General features: G+C 42.6%; 1 pseudogene; it reads right to left on the bottom strand.

Annotated features, from left to right (window-relative positions):
• Window positions 1-10,064: 10,064 nt before the first annotated feature.
• Window positions 10,065-10,530, bottom strand: LOC103274060 (annotated as a pseudogene).
• Window positions 10,531-15,985: the final 5,455 nt, after the last annotated feature.

Raw genomic sequence — 15,985 nt, 5'->3', positions numbered from 1 at the left:
CCTTGAAGGTGTTTCCCCTTCGCCCCAGACCTCCTGTCCCAGCTTCTGTGCTAGCCCCTATTCCCCCAGCCATCCTCCCACCCCAAATCTTGAGCTTGGGCCTGGTTGCATGGAACCACCAAAGGAGCAGTGAGAGAGGTTGTGGACAAACACCTTCTGCCTGGCAAGGATGGCCAAGGTCCACGCTGAGTAAGCCTGTCCCACCCTGGGAAAATCCACCAAGTGCTTGGTATGTGCCAGGCACTGTGCCTTATATGATTTCATTTCATTTTCCCTACTCCTTAATGAGATAGATACTACTACATATTATCCCCATTTTACAGATGAGGAAATGGAAGCCCAGAATGGCTAAGTCCTTTGTTCAAGGCCACACAGCCAGTAAGTGGTGAAGTTCTGGTTGAAACCCAAACCTGTCTTCCCAGAGCCCCTCCTCGTTGCATGTGTGCAGAAAGAGATTCCGAACTGAGGGTTGTAACAGGGACAGCCCTGTGACTCCAGGGACCAAGGAGCTATCAGTGTATCCTGCCCACATTGTTTTCCCACCAGGATAAAGGATCCTGGAAACTCTCCTGCCATCCTTCCGCCATCCAAAACGTTGCTGCTCCTCTGGCCTAGAGTTCCAATTTTTTTTTTAGTTGGGATCTCACTCTGTCACCCAGGCTAGAATGCAGTGGCACAATCATGGCTCACTGCAGCCTCAACATCCTGGCCTCAGGTTATCCTCCCATCTCAACATTCCAAGTAGCTGGGACTATAGGTGTGCGCCACCATGCCTGGCTAATTTTTTGATGTTTTTTGTAGAGATGAGATCTCACCATGTTGCCCAGGCCGGTCTTGAACTCCTGACCTCAAGCAATCCTCCCACTTCAGCCTTCCAAAGTGCTAGGATTACAGATGTGAGCTACTATGTCCAGTCTAGATTTTTTTAAAAAGCCTGCATTTGTAGTATTTCCCCCAATATATAAATATTCTTTTTCCTGGCCTTAGTACCTGGCTTTTATTTATTTATTTATTTTGAGTCAGAGTCTTACTCTACGGCCCATGCTAGAATGCAGTGGCACACACATGGCCACTGTAGCCTTGACCTGCAGGGCTCAGTCAATTCTTCTGTCTCAGCCTTCCAAGTAACTGGAACCACAGGCGCAAGCCACCATGCCCGGCTAATTTTTTGATTTATTGTAGAGACAAGGTCTCACCAAGTTGCTCAGGTTGGTCTCGAATCTGTGGGCTCAGGCAATCCTCTCGTCTCTGCCTCCCAAAGTACTGGTATTACGGACCACCACGCCCGACAATGCCTGACTTCTTACATCTAACATTTGTTGAGTGCCTCATGGGTACCGAGGACTGAGGACACAAAGATAGTTACAGCCTGACCCTTACCATCATGAGGCACCCAGAACAGAGAGGACCAAGTGCTCTCTTGAGGTGGCTGTCTTATGGCCCTGTTTTCCTGAGGGAAAGGCCATGCTACTACCTTCTCCCACAGTTCTCGGCAGGTTCTCCCTGAGCACCTGTCACCTGGTCTTGGGCCTGCTGAGGGTACAGTGAGAAATGAGACCACCCCCTCGGTCTTAAGAAGGTAAGTAGCAACATTTGGTATGGGTGAGCTGTGCTGAGCTGTGTGCTTAGAAACAAAACAAAAAGTAACCAAAAAAATACTGTTCCAATAAGATGAGCCTGAAAAGAAAATGAAAATAATATTTAGCCATTTTCATAGAACATTCAGACATCATTGGACCTGTTCAGGGTGGTATGACTGTAGATATCATAGAACATTCAAATTGAAAATTTTTCAGGAAACTAGTATTCTGAAAAATTTCCACTTTTACCTCACATGGTTTCTCAAGAGATTTCCAGCAGACCAGGAAGCTCCTGCGCAATTGGTCAGGTTAATTTTCACTCAGTCTCCAGATGTGAAACTCATCGGGAAAGTCCACACTCATTTCCAGGAGCAATGGCAGAAACATAGGACTATACACAACTTCCCTTATCTCAGAAAGTGCTATTTGTTTTCTGTTGCTGTTTCATTCTGGTCTCTACACATCTTCAGGGAGATCTAGTGAGGCTCCCAACAAGCCCAAGTGAGGGTCCAGCTGTCCCCAGAAGTGCAAGCTATTGGACACTGCTGGGAGATCGTTTCTTCAAGTGGCACCTGTAGGCACAAGGGAACAGCTCCGATCACACTGTGTGATTTAGAAGATACCAAAATGTCCTCTCTGTCACAACGTTTACCAATAATCTGCTACAGTACCTAAAATTCCATCATTAGGGTTTTTTTCCCCTCTGATGATGTCATTTTCCAACTTTTTTTGGGGGGAGGGGGTGATGGTAATGCAATGAAGCTCTTTCTGCAAACGAACTCTTGTACCAAAGACCCAGATATGCATAATTCAGAAATAAATTAGGGGCCGTCCTTGCCTTGCATTCTAGGTGAGATCCTCTAGGTCAGTGGTCCCCAAACTTTTGGTATCACGGACCTGTTTCGTGGAAGACATTTTTTTTACGAATGGGGATGGGGGAAAAAGGCAGGATGTGCAGTGAAACCTCACTGCTAATGTTAATCTGTATTTGCAGCCGTTCCCCAGTGCTAGCTTCACTGCCTCAGCTCTACCTCAGAGCATCAGGCATTAGATTCTCATAAGAAGCGCACAATCTAGATCCCTCACATGCACAGTTCACAATAGGGTTCACGCTCCTATGAGTACCTAATGCTACCGCTGATCTGACAGGAGGTGGAGCTCAGGTGGTAATGTGAGCAATGAGAAGTAACTGTAAATACAAATGAAGCTTTGCTCGTTTGCCCACCGCTCACTTCCTGCTGTGCAATCAGGTTCTTAACAGGCCATAGACTGGTACCGAGTTCTGGGGGTTAGAGACACCTCCTTCAGAGTCTAGAGGGGACTGTCTAGAGACAACTCCCTCTCCCCATCCCATCTATTTCCACAGCCTGATGAAGTCCTGGGGTGTGACAGTCCTGTGGTTCCCTCTGTATCCCATTTTCTCTCACATCATCCCTGATGCAGAGCTTAGCCATATCCCCATTTCCATGGGGCACCCAGCGTGGTAAGGGCTTTGTGACTTTCACAGAGGTCCCTGAATATTTTATGGGAATCCCAGGAGAGTTCATTCTGCTGTCCTCTGACTTCTCCTCACATCCAGATTCTTCTGGGGCTCCAGTTGCTCTCTCTGCATCACTTTACCTGCAAGTACCCCCAGCTCCACTTGGCTCCAGTGAATCCCTCCTCTTCCTTTCCTCAAGTAAACATAGTTCTCCATCATCTACCTGCTGCTCAAGCCAGGCACCAGTCATCCTTGCTTCCTTGTCTCTCTCTGTGGCCTTTGTCCAGATACTAAGTCCTGTCTGCCCTAAATACCCCTATTTCTTCAGGCTGGATATTGAATTTCAACTTGGGGGTCTCAGGGAATAATCTGCTGGTGGAAGGAGCACATGGCTGGGAAGTTATTTTCTAGCTGCAGGGGCATTGCCAATGTGCTATTTTAAATTTGACTTTCTGTTTATTGGGGTGAGTTTTGGAGGTGAATTGATGGAGAAATGGTTAAAAATCGCCAACCCCTCCGCCTGCACTGTGACTTTTCTGTGTCCCCATTGCCCCCGGAGGGAACAGGAACAGGCTACATGGCCTCCCACCCAGAGTCCCTGGCCTCTTTGCTCCTCTGACCCATTCTCCACACAGCCCAAGAGTGACTTTCTGAAAGCTGAATCCAATCAGGTTGTTTCCCAGCTTCAGTGGTCCTTCAGCTAAAGACCCATGTTTGTTACATAACATGGGTCTGGGCCCACCTCTCTAGCATCACTCTGCCTCCTTGAGATCAGCCATGCCAACCTGTTTTCAGTGCCTAGGTGCCCCTGTGGTATGTGTATAGACTGTTCCCTCTGCCTGTAACACTCTACACTCCCCATCAGCTGGCGAGAACGTCTGCATCTCAGCCCTTACCCAGCTAGGGATGACTTTCTTTGGGATATGTTCTTGATGTCCTAGTCAGGGCACTGGCATGGGAAATATGTGTCTGTAGATAATAATAATAGCCCCCGAATTGAGGACTTCCCTTGCTGACAGTATGAGCAGCCCTGCTGTCCTGAGAAGCCATTCTGCCCACTGTTATATCTCTAGTACCTAGCAGAAGGCTGACACATTCCAGGTGCCCAGTAAATACGCGCTGAATGAGCAGGATACCAAAGAGATATTTCTATGTGAAAGCAGATCTTGTGATGTTTCATCTGGAAAAGAGACAACAGGCAGGGGTGGGGAGGCTGCTTGATTGCTACCTGAGGTTGCTATGAGAGACTGTCGGAGAATTAGAAATGAGGTGCATTAAAGCAGTGAGCACAGCACCTGGGACTCAGTGAGCTTTCACCGAAGAGCACTCTTTGTCCCTCCTTTCTGTAGCCATCTCCCCATCCCTCCTCCCACCCTCCCTCAGTGGGTTGGATTAGGAACAGCAAACAGAGAGTTCAGAGAAGCAGATTTCTGTCCCTTAAAGAGAGAACTTTTTGAGAGAACATTCTGGAAATGAAACTGTTGAAACAGGGAGGGGCAGGCAAGGGGATGGACCAGATGTCTGTTAGGTTTCCTTCCCTCCCAGAGAAGATCAGATTCTATTATGTCATCTTTTTATAAAAATTTTCTTTTGTGGCCTTGATTTAAAATAGGTAAGGATGCTGCAGATTTAAATATGGGAGAAATCTCAGGAAAATTACGTTACTAGGAAACCAAAAAAGGTTTGGCATTCTTTCCAGAGGAATGTCTATTGTCACCATATATTGTTCCTAAGGTTCCTGCCAAACCAAATTCTTTATCCGTGGTAAAGTCTTCTTCAGGCTGGATTCCCTCCAAAAATGGCCACAATATCTCTGGGCACCAAATGCTGCTTGTTGGCTGTGGTCTTTCCTGCTCTTTGGGTATTAAAGCACAAAGCAGAGTTTTAAAGTATGCTTTTTATTCCAAACAAGAGTGTGGATTTATTCTGGGCTCTGTTAATAAAACATATAAAATTTCTCAACCTTGGCACTGTGGCATTTTGGGGCAGACACTTCTTTATTGTGGGGGCTACCCTTTACATTGTCTAGTGTCTCATCTTTCGCCTTTACTAACTAGATACCGGTAGCACCTTCCCAGTTGTGACAGCTGAAATTGTCTTCAGATATTGCCAAATGTGCTCTGGGGGAGCAAAATCAACCCTGGTTGAGAGCCACTGGTCTAAGTGAAAAGACTGGAAGTCACACAGATGTCTTGTTAGCAACTAACCAATTGCCCCTGAACTCCCGTGTTCCTGACTCAAAACTGTGCTTAGGAGACAGGACCTTGATGTGATTAGGATCAAGGACCCAAAAGTCAAATGATCTACATTCAAATCCTGAATCTTCTATCTGTAAGTTATCAACCTCTACAAGCTTTTTTTCCCCCTTCATCTATGAAATGGGGCAATGATAGTACTTATTTTACTGGGTGGTCAGAGAATTAACTGAGATATTTTTTGCAACGCCTTATCACAGTACCTTAAAAGGCTTTTATTGGCTGGGTACAGTGGCTCACACCTATAATCCCAGCACTTTGGGAGACCAAGGTGAGAAGACTGCCTGAGCCCACGTGTTCGAAACCAACTTGGACAACTTGGTGAGACCTTATCTCTGCAATTAAAAAAAAATCAGCTGGGTGTGGTGATGCAGGTCTGTAGTTCCAGCTAGTTGGAAGGCTGAGGTGGAAGGATCAACTGAGCCCAGCAGGTTAAGACTGTGGTGGCCATGAGTGTGCCACTGCACTCCAGCCTGGGTGACAGAGTGAGACTTTGACAAAAAAAAAAAAAAAAAAAAAGGCTTTGATTCATGTGACCATTATTGTTTGTGACAAAAACTCTTCAGGCTAAAAACAAAAAATTTGTTCTTTAGCAAATAACTTGTATGCGTTCTGAATTAGGCAGCTTAGGCTACCTATTGTAAAAAAACAAACAACCCTGAAGTTTCAGCAGCTGAGTACAATAAAAGTTTATTTCTCACCCAACCAATAGTCCATCACAGGTGTTTCTGGTAGGTCTGCTCTCCTGGGAAGCTCAGCTCCAAGCAGCGACTCAGGGACCCAGGCTCCTTCCATTTTGTGGCCCTGTGCCATCTAGGACTTTTCCTAGAGTGTGAATGTTCTGTGAAAATTAAAAAAATTCTGAAGTCAAATAGATTTGAGAAATAATACACTTACAGACTCTTTCTTGGGACGTGTCCATTAGTATACAAAGGACTCTGATGAGTTTTGTTGTAATGAAACTTGTTGGATAAACCCAATGTTTATCAGTAGGTCAAACTTTTGTGGGCATTGACTTCTGCTTTTTAAAAATGTTGCCCTATCAGCTATTAACATCTTCACGGGACAAGCATCCTGTGGGACATCTAAATGTTGGTTTTGAGCAAAGGAATGACATGGTCAGACCCATGTTTCAGGAAGGAAATTTCAACAACAAGCTTGAGAGGTAGTTTGCAAAGGCAAGTGATTGGACCCAGGAGGCAGCTTCGTCATAATTCAAGCAAATGATCACCTGAACCAGGGCAGAGAGAGACTGTGGGGTGGGAAAAGGACTAGACTGTAAATTTCTTTGTCAATTATACCTCAATAAAGCTGGACAAAATAAAAGCATTTAATGGTAGAATCTCTTGGACTTACCAGTTAAGTGGCAGAAGAAATGGAAATACTATCTATCTATCCTGTGTGATAGAAAAAACTAGATGCTAAATGCTGAAAGCAGAAGCTTGGAAGCTTGGAGGCTTGGAGGGAAAGGGTGTAAAAGTGGAGAGCAGAAGACCAGGGCGGAGTCTTGGAGAATAACCCATTTGGGTTTGGAGATGAGCGATCAGAAAGGAGAGAGAGGTTGGGCATGTCCCAGAAGCTGAGGAAGAGGGTGTTTCTAGAAGACCATTGAAGATGTCAGATCCTTCAGAGGAGTCCTCTGGAAAATGAAAGGAAAAGCCAGCATTGGATCTGACCTGGATTTAATAGCAGAGTGTTACGGGTGGGGAGTAGAAACCAACCTCAAGGCTTACTAAGGAGATGAAGGCAACAAGGCTGATGTCTCTCTGGGAAGTTTGGATGGATGGGGAGGGAACTGGGAAGAGTTTCAGGGGAGAGTGTCCTGAACCTCTGTAGAGAGGACATCATCGGGATAAGAGGGAGATAGAGACACAAGAGCAAAGGGGTCTGGGAAAGGGAAGGAAGCCCCTTCCTTTTAGAGGAGGGCAGCAGGCAATGTTGAGAGTAGTGTGGAGAAATTGTGAGGTGTAAGGCAGGAAAATGGAGGGAGTTCCCTTTCTCTTTAGAATGTAGATGGTGAGGGCGTCTGGCAGGAGACAGAAGAAGAAGGGGTGTGTGAGAGGGGGTGCTTCTGAGGAGATGCCGCACAGCTGCCAACTCATTTGACAAGCAGATTTCTTTTTTAAAAACGGAAGCTGCATTATTGCTTGTGTTGATTATGAGTAATGATACTTATTAAAATTCTAATTATTCAGAAATATAGACAAATGACAGTGAAATTTATCCATAACCCCACATCCCAGAAATAACCACTGTTATCTATCTTTCCAGATCTCTCTCTCAATATACGTCTTTTTCTTTATTTCTCTCTCTTGTGGTTTTGTTACAAGAATGAGATTTTGCCTACTGCTACCCACCCTGCTTTTAAAACCTTATTCTGCACATCTTTTCATGACTATTTGTATGATTAGATATCACTGTTTTAATGGCTGCATAACATTTCACTTTATGGATATAGCATTACAATCTTAATACAAAGTTCTCTTCCTTATAAGACATGATTTTTAAAGTTTTAAACCACTAACTGGGGTTGCATGCACTCAGCACTAGACACACAGAAACATTTTGCAACAAACAAACAGCCCCAGACTCTGGTGTCATTTTGGAAAATAACTCTATTGTTTAGTTGTTCCTACCATGGTTCCTTTAGGAGCTGTTTGTTCTCATTTTTATATCTAAACATAATTTCTGCCGAATCATTCTCAGAACAAACTCTCCATATAATTTATTTTCAAATGAAAATACACTGCCTCCTGATATGAGGCATTGAGGAGAACTCGATGGCATCACTCCGTGGCTGGCGTTCCTGCCAAAAGGGCATAATCTGAATCTAATGATGATGAAACATCAGACAAGTCCAAATTTGGGACATTCTACAAAATAACTGGCTATTCTTGCAGCTTTTCTGTAAGTCTGAAATTATATCTAAAATTAAAAAAATTTTAATGAGAATACAAACATAAACTCTTTTGCTTTAATTCCTCTCAGAAGACCTAGACACACAGCTTAAAACATTTGGAAATGGTTGACTTGGAAATGGACGACTCGTGACTCATTAACTTTGAGAAAAATCACAGAAATTTCTCTTTCTTTGTCAGTGTTGCTGATCACTCACCATCTTTCATGCCAGCCCTGATGACACACAATCTATCAGTTCACCACTGTCTCCCTCACGTGCCCTCCTCTCTCTGAACGTGTCCATCCATTTACTGGCCTCTCAATATCAAATGCTGTGTCATATTTCATCTACCTGACATGGTTTTGTAAGTATCTGTGTGGGAGTCTCTCTGTGTGGATCAAAGCAGACAGGATCTTTGGGAATACTCAACTTCTCTGGGTCAGATCAGTAATTGTAGACATTTTCCTAATACTCCACTTCTTCCTTATCTTACAGTGATGCAATCAAATATATTTAGACTTGAATATTCCCATCTCTCCTTCTGATGAGGAGAATGTTGTCTTCATATTTAAACCTTTGCTCTCTGGGTCCCATCTCTGCCTTTCCCTTCTCCATCTCCACAATTAGGAGCATTTTCATTTATCTGAAAGTTTCCAGGACTTCTGGGATGTAGAAATATTGGAAAAGAGAGGCTGGGGTGGAAGGGGAACAACTTAGCCAGAAAACTGAAGTTAATTTTTATAATAAAGGACAGTGAGAGAGAAGGAAATAAAGAAGTAGAAAAGGCAATTAGTCATATTAGCAGATAATAGATTAGCATATTAGCAGATAATAGATAACAGGAGTAATACGTTCGGAGGAAGAGGGAGACAGCAAAGGAATTAAAAATTGCTGGGAGATATGAATTGGAAGATGGAAGTAAAAGACAAAAATTTGGGGGTTAATTTTGGCTGCACATTTTTATTGTATAGAGATTGGACATGTAGATCTGAGATTTATAATGGTTAGATTCTTCATAATCCTTCAGTAACTCCCTATTGCCTATAAGGTAGCTTGCAAACTCTTTACTTAGTCTTGTCATTTGTGTCCATCCTGGTTTGGCTCTTTGCAACCTGATATCCCTTGTAGGAACACCTTCCCTTCCAACGAAACTGACCCACTCACTCTCTCCCCATGCCTTGTGATGTGTTGACTCTGGGTCTTTGCTCCCTCTGCCCCCCTCCCCCCATGGCTTACAAGTCTCTCTTCTTGAAAAGTCTTTTCGCTGGAAGCTCTAGGCCACGAGGGTGTCTCATTCCTCTATTCCTATGGCACTTCTTGTGCAGCTTGCCCTGTAGTTGTCATTTGGCCATCTCTTCTTGTTGGTCACTTTTCCTGTGTGTGATGGCCTCCCTCAGGCTTGACAAACTCCTTGAGGGCAGGAGTACCTCCCCCACAGTGTCTAGTGGCTGATGCTGATAGGCTGCCACAACCTTGCATGATCTTAGTAGCTACCCCATTTGACTAAACCACATCTCACACCCTGACTTTTAAAAATTATTGTTTCATCCTTTAATGATTTTCAGTGGAAAACAATGAAAGCGTTTCTGGTTCAGTAGAGACATCGATCAAAATTTGGTTTAAAAAAAAAAAGTTGTTTTAGGTGTCTTATCCTAATCCAGGTGAAGTGAGATTCAATGGGAGGCCCAGACTTCACCTGTATGTAAACTGCTTATGTACCCAATCCTGACTTGTACCCTGCATCTTTAAAATTTTAAAAAAGGGGGGAGGCTGCTTTGCAGAGTTTGGATGTTTTTTCAACAAATTCAACAGGCCAAAGGGGTGTTTTTCACTGGTGGAGCTCTCACAACTCACTGGTTTTGTGCCAGTGTTCCACAGCCTCCTCTCCCAGCATCATAGGCCTGCTGATATTCCTCTTGTACCTGGCTGCCAGATTGCCCACATCCGTACTGTCTGACCTCCGTAAAGTCTGCATCCCCATCCATGCAAATGATCTGGTCATCCAGATGAGTTCCATTTATGTACCACATGGCATTTTCTGCTTCTGCTGTTGAGTAGTATTCCATAAAACAGGATCCACATGCTGTTTTCTTCACTTTCCAGACCCATAATGATTTTCTTTATGTCACCACTTTTGTTGAAAAGTTCATAGTTAGTTCTTCAGTTGTATAAAAGGAAAGATTTCCAACATAAAATATACAACTTTTCTTCAGTAATTTTTCTTGTTTTTCATTGTTTACCCCGGAAATGCTGGTCCTGGTACTGGCTCAGTTCCACATAGGAGTTGCTGTACTGTGCCTTCAGAAGGCCACCCATTATAGTATACAGAGCTGGATAAGGATACAGCAACTCTGGCACCACAAAGCACACAGGCTCTCTTGGGCTCTGATTCTCCCTGTCCAGAGAGCCAGGCGCTATCCGCACTGCAGCCCTTTCCAATTCTTTGATTTACTTTAAAAAATTCGAACAGTACTGGGAAGCAGATTCTTCTTCTTTCTCTCATGGTTGTGCCATTGGAGAATTTTGCTCACTTTGTTCGCAGATTCCACCTTTAAGAAAGTTATCATCGCCGGGCTCGGTGGCTCAGCCTGTAATCCCAGCGCTTTGGGAGGCTGAGGTGAGTGGATTGCCTGAGCCCGAGGGTTCGAGACCCGCCTAGGCAACTTGATGAGACCTCATCTCTACAATAAATAAAAAATTAGCTGGGAGTGGTAGCATGCGCCTGTAGTTCCAGCACCTTGGAAGGCTGAGGCGGAAGCATCACCAGAGCCCAGCAGGTCGAGGCTGTGGTGGCCGGGAGTGGCCACTGCACTCCAGTCTGGGTTACTGAGTGAGACTCCAACTCAAAAAAAAAAAAAAAAAAAGAAAGTTATCATCTTCTTTTTCCATGTATTGGACATGCTGGACATGGGCCGTTGCTCCTCAGACACGGGATCTGTACTCTAAGGCACATTCTGCTTGAGATCTGCTTCCAGTCATGACACCTTCAGACCTTATTTACGAAAATTCTTCTTTAGTAAGACACTTAAAATACATTAAATAATCCCTATAATTAAAGATTGTATTTTACAGTAACTTTTAAAGAAAGCAATGTACTCATATATTGCTTTCTTATACATTCCTCCTTCACCTCCAGGAGTCAAAGCTATTCTTGGCTGTTTTGTTCCCCAGCTTCAGGTTACTTGGCTTTATGATCTCTTTGGGCTGCTCATTTCTCCACACCAGAAACTTCAAGTGTTTAAGTATCTTCTACAATTTTCCAAGTTAATCAAATGAAAGATCTTACTTTGCTCCTCTCTCTCCACATCATCTCTTCCTGTTACTCCACCCTTCTCTCTACAATATGAAAGGAAAGGCAGAAAGTTTGTTTTTAAAAGTGTGCCTGTGCTGAAAGTAGAACAGTGCCGCTCCACTAGGATCTTTCCAAACCTGGAACATTTTCTCAGTGAACTTGACTCCTTCCCACCTTTCTTAACTTTTTCAGATGAGTCCATCACCTACTAGCTCAATAACCAAAACTCTGAGACTCCCTCTCCTCATCTGTAAGACAGGAGACCACCTTCTTTACTAGGTAGCTCTAAAGATTAAATGAGATATATAATCTAATAATATAACCATTCACATATAGATGTAAAGTCAAAGTTCTTAGCATGGTGCTTAGCAAAAGAGGAGTTTAAGAGATCTGAGGTTTTTTTCTTGCAGAGAAGAGGAGATTTCTTTTCTTACCCATTGCTAAGTTCGTGGCTGGGAATCTTATAACAAAAGACAGATTAATAAGGGAAAAGCATAACAATTTTTTTTTTTTTTGAGTTGGAGTCTCACTCTGTCGCCCAGACAGGAGTGCAGTGGCCGGCGATCCTTCCACCTCAGCCTTCCAAGTAGCCGGAACTACAGGCACGCGCTACCATGCCCGGCTAATTTTTTGATTTTATTGTGGAGATGAGGTCTCGCCAAGCTGCCCAGGCGGCTCTCGAACCCGCGGGCTCAGGCAATCCACTCACCTCAGCTTCCCAAAGGCACGGGAGAAACCATATATTTTTATGGACAGCCATGCAAAAGTATGATTGGAGGACGAAAAGGTAAGGTCTGCTTGTAATAAACCGGGGGGGAATTTAGCAAGGTCGGTTTCTTCAGCTGCTTCTCTGTCTTTCTGTGTGACGTTTCTTTTCTTCAGGTATAGAGAGGATACCTCTGGAATGAAGCTTCTTCTACTTTTAGAAGATCAGATAATTTTTTAAATGACCTGTTTCACAGGAAAAGAGTGGAACAAGGTCAGAGACACCTTCCTGCTTCTGCTGTTTTCTCCAATGCCAAGGTGCGGTATTTTGGAGTAGCATGTCCTGAGCTCCAGCCTCCCCCTCTCCTCCCCCTCCTTCCACCTGAACAATATCTTAGCACAGTGGCTCTCAAACTAGCATGTAAAAGATACACATGGGATCCTTGCGGGGCGGGGGGGGGGGGGAATCAGATTCCAGGGCTCCATACCCAGAGAGTCTGATTCGGCCTGAGATGGGCCAAAAAAATCTGTCTTTTTGATCAGCCAGTGATTCTAATACAGTGGTTGATAGATCACACTCTGAGAGACCCTGCTTGAGAATCATAAAATTATATAAAGATAGAGCCAGAAGAGACTCTAGATTATCTCATTCAACACCTACTCCCCATTCTGCTGATAAAGAGACTGAGTATAGGTGACTCACCCAGGGTCACACAGGGAGGCGGTGGCTGGGCTAAAATGGGAACTTGGGTTCCCTGACTCACAGGGTGACTTTGTCTATGTCAGGCGACCACCTCCTCTTTACCAGGAAACAGAACATTTCCTGGCTCCACTTGATGTTGATCAGAGCACCTCCTTGGCAATGGCTTAAGCTCTCAACCTTCTTAGTCAAAAGGCCTTCTAGAAAATGTGTTCTGTAAGGATTACTCTTACATAGCAGCCTATGTATCCTTTCCATAGCCTTGTTGAATGTGCCTTCAGATTAGGAAAAAAATTCATTTATTTCTTTGATTATAGTGGGTATTTTCTGCCCTTTAATATTTTCTTCTGGCATCTTTCTTAGTTGAAGATTGAAATGCTTTTTACTGGAAAAACATTTCTTTACTCATTTCAACTCTTTTATTGTAAAGCAAAGCACACATAGGAAAAAAACACACAAAACAAATCATAGCTTAGAGGATTGTAATAAGGCAACATTCTTCTAACCACCAAGGTGAATAAATAGAATTCTGCCAGCTACCCTAGAAGTCCTTCCATTATGTCCTGTCCCAGTGACAACCTCCTCCATCCCTCCAAAAGTAACCATGATCTTGACTTCTATGGTAATCACTTTCTTGCATATCTTTACAGTTTTATTACCCCAATTGTGCATCCCTAGACACTAAAGTTTAATTTTGCTCTTTAAAAAACTCTGATATGTCTTTTAAACATCTTTTAAATTGCAGATTCTCTTCTATCTCCTGCTTCTTGCAGTTTATATTTTGAAGAATCTGATCTATTTGATTTACAGAGTTTTTCAGTCTTGATTTGCTAATTGTGTTTTTGCGGTAAAGTTCAATATGTTTCTCCATCCTGTATATTTCATCCAAATTGGCAGCTGTATCCAGAGGATTGATCAAACTCATATTTGACACCTTTACCTGGATTGGTAGTGATATATGTTCTTTCATTAGGAGGCGCACAATATCTGTTTTTAACTCCTTTCTGATATATTAGCTGCCATTGACGTTCAATGCCTAGATTCATTAATTCATTGGGGGGGGTTGCAAGATGGTGAGATTCTGTCATTTTATTTTCATTCATTTACTGGAATAATTTTATAAAAAGAGACTGCCCCTCATCTACTATTAGGATACTTAGTGGTACAGTTCACATAAGAAAGGCAGGACAAATGTTTCAATCTTATGTACTCAGTTTTCAAAATAACCAATAGGTTCTCCATCATCTACTGAAGATGACTAATTTTTTTCTTAATGTAATTATGAACTATGTTTGATTGGTTTCAATCCATTGTAATTTTTATCCTTATCGAAGCTCAAAATGTCCCATATTTGGCAAAAGGGTATCTTTCCAAGTTGGTTCCTGGTTGCTGTGTCTTGAACTTCATAGTCTTTTATAGTTTCCTTGCTATCTGGCATGACAAGGTGTATCAGGCTTATTGTATGTATTTTCTGTACCAGAATTAAAACCTGCCATTTCTCAAAAAAATACTCATTATTTTTTATTAGAAATTATATTTCTAGGCCACAATCTTGGGATTAGATTGGTCAATGGGTCATTATTCAAATCTTTTTAGTAGGCAGAGTTAGGAAAAAAATACACACACATTTATTTCAAGATAAAACACCTTGTGATGTCTTTTGACATTCCCAATTCAAATTAAAACCGGTTTTCAAAATGTTTAAATAAATTTTTATTTTAGGTTAGTTTTGGACTAGCAATAAGGTTGCAAAGATACTCCATCTTCTTCTGGAATAAAATGTTAAAAAGATTGATCATAATTAAATTTTCTTTCCCTTATAAGTCATCTGCTCTTTTTGCCTAGATACCAAAGTATTTTATTTTTTCTTTTTTATGTTAGAGTCCAGTAATTTTACTAAGGTATGTCTTGGTCTTGGTCATTCTAGATCTATATGTATACTTTCTCAATACATAATTTCAATTATTTTAATTTTTGGACAATTTTTTGAATTATAGTTTTTAGCATTTATTCCGTTTTCTTGCTTTAGTTTCATCTTTAGACATGTCTATTATCAATTTGTTGGATCTTATTTGACAGATTCAATATATGTTCTTTTCTCACAAATCTTTTTTGTCTCTTCACTTTAAAATTTTAAAAGAAGTTATTCTTTGGTGGGCATAGTGACTCATGCCTATAATCCCAGCAATTTGGGAGGCTGAGGTTAGAGGCTTGCTTGAGCCTAGGAGGTCAAGACCAGTCTGAGGAACATAGAGAGACCTCGTCTCTACAAAAAATAAAAAAATTATCCAAGCATGGTGATGCACGCCTGTAGTCTCAGCTACTCAGGAGACGGCGGCAGGTGGATCACTTGCACCTAGGAGTTTGAGGCTGCAGTGAGCCATAATCATGCCATTGTACTCCAGTCTGGGTGACAGAGTAAGACTGTGACTCAAAAAAAAATTATTCTTTTCACCTTCTATTTTTGTGAGGGCTTATTGTGTCTATTTTGCTCTTGTGCTACTTGGATATATAAAAATATATCTTAGATGTAAAAAATGTGTTTATATAAATATAAAACGTTTTCCTTTTATTATGTTTAAGATTCTCTTAGTTCTTTCACTTTATTTCTAAGTATTAAAATTCTTAATTGTGTTATCCCTTTGTATCTTTTTTTTTTTTTTTGAGTTGGAGTCTCACTCTGTCGCCCAGACTGGAGCGCAGTGGCCCATTCCCGGCCACGGTAGCCTCGACCTGCTGGGCTCCAGCGATCCTTCCGCCTCAGCCTTCCAAGTAGCTGGAACTATGGGTGCACGCTACCACGCCCGGCTAATTTTTGATGTATTGTAGAGATGAGGGCTCGTCAAGTTGCCCAGGCGGGTCTTGAACAATTCACTCACCTCGGCCTCCCAAGGCGCGGGATTACAGGCTGAGCCACCAAGCCTAGCTCCCTTTGTATCTTATATCGTTTTCTTTCTTTTTTTTCTTTGAGTTGGAGTCTCATTCTGCTGCCCAGGCTTGAGTGCAGTGGCACACTGGGTTCAGGCAATTGTTCTACCTCAGCTTCCAAGGAGCCGGAACCACAAGTGAATGCC

Source organism: Carlito syrichta, unplaced genomic scaffold (assembly GCF_000164805.1).
Source record: "Carlito syrichta isolate Samal-C Ts95f unplaced genomic scaffold, Tarsius_syrichta-2.0.1 Scaffold314363, whole genome shotgun sequence".
Lineage (NCBI taxonomy): Eukaryota > Metazoa > Chordata > Mammalia > Primates > Tarsiidae > Carlito > Carlito syrichta.
The sequence above is the reverse complement of the archived record's forward strand: the minus strand, read 5'-3'. Positions and strand labels throughout refer to the sequence as shown.